This window comes from Penaeus monodon, chromosome 21 (assembly GCF_015228065.2).
Source record: "Penaeus monodon isolate SGIC_2016 chromosome 21, NSTDA_Pmon_1, whole genome shotgun sequence".
Taxonomy (NCBI): domain Eukaryota; kingdom Metazoa; phylum Arthropoda; class Malacostraca; order Decapoda; family Penaeidae; genus Penaeus; species Penaeus monodon.
Window position 1 is genome coordinate 42,529,407 of NC_051406.1, and position 1,104 is coordinate 42,530,510.

General features: G+C 38.5%; 1 protein-coding gene across 3 annotated transcripts in view; it reads right to left on the minus strand.

Annotated features, from left to right (window-relative positions):
• LOC119586520 (rab GTPase-activating protein 1-like) overlaps positions 1–1,104 on the minus strand; it is a 36,962-nt gene that overhangs the window by 16,619 nt on the left and 19,239 nt on the right. The gene's annotated exons all lie outside the window — the stretch shown is intronic.

Here is a 1,104-nt window from a genome sequence, read left to right on the forward strand (position 1 = left end):
CTAATGTCAGAACAAGTTGAGATCTAGTATGCTATACTTTTGCTTTTTTTGCGCATGTGTTACAGTGTAACCTCTCTTCAACCGAGGACTAGTTCAAGCTACAAAGAATGTGAGGACTGGAAGAAAGTGTGCAAAAAGTGAAACCTAAAGGGACGTGGGGCATGTCTGGCCAGCGACAGGGGTGCAACGAGAACTTCTTGGGGAGAGGAAGGGAGCAACTATGCACTGGCATGTCTTCTCTAGCAACAGGCTTGTGAGTTGGGGGACAAGGTGTGGGGATGGCGATACTATTAAGATGACCTATTTCTGATTTTTTCTTTTTAGATCCCCTAAAATCACCGTATTTATAAATCATCATGTATTAATTAACATATCTATCATATTCACTGATATCTTCACTACAATTAGTAATAAAAGTAACATGTCTTTACAGAATTTAAACTAGGATGAAATACACTGGTCACCTTAAGTGCATAATGACACATAACTATTGACAATGTATACAACAATCTATCAAAATTCTTACGTTCTAATTACAATCACACTTTGGTAAAAGAAAATGAATATTACACTGGGTCATGGCAACCTCTATCTACTCATTCATTTGTCTATTTACTTTCAGCCTTAACAGAGTACAATCAGAAAAAAAAGAAGAAATCCCGATAATATTAAATAAAATGAAGAATCCAGAGCATATCAAAGCTCTTGTCACAAAACGTTCACCTTTCCATGAATTCTTCTTATGAACAATGTAAGACAGCTGTGGGTCATTCAGCTTTAGTAACTGATGCGCGAGTCGCGGAACATATCCCATGCCTCGCGTAATTCTGAGCTCACCTGCTGATTACAACAACAATGCCCTAATTAACAAAACATCCCTCTGACTTGTCAAAACCGTTTCTCTTCTCGGTTTCTGTTTAAAAAGGAACGCGGGTGCACGGAACATGGGCCACGTTCCAGACGTCTTCCTATCAGTCTATGTACGTGACTTATGTGATCAAAGGCTAATTATGTGTAGGCTATGTGGCTTGATGCTTTAGACCCTAATGATGTAGATATTGGCCTTGTTATTTACCTGATGCTGAATGTCTTGAATAAAGAATA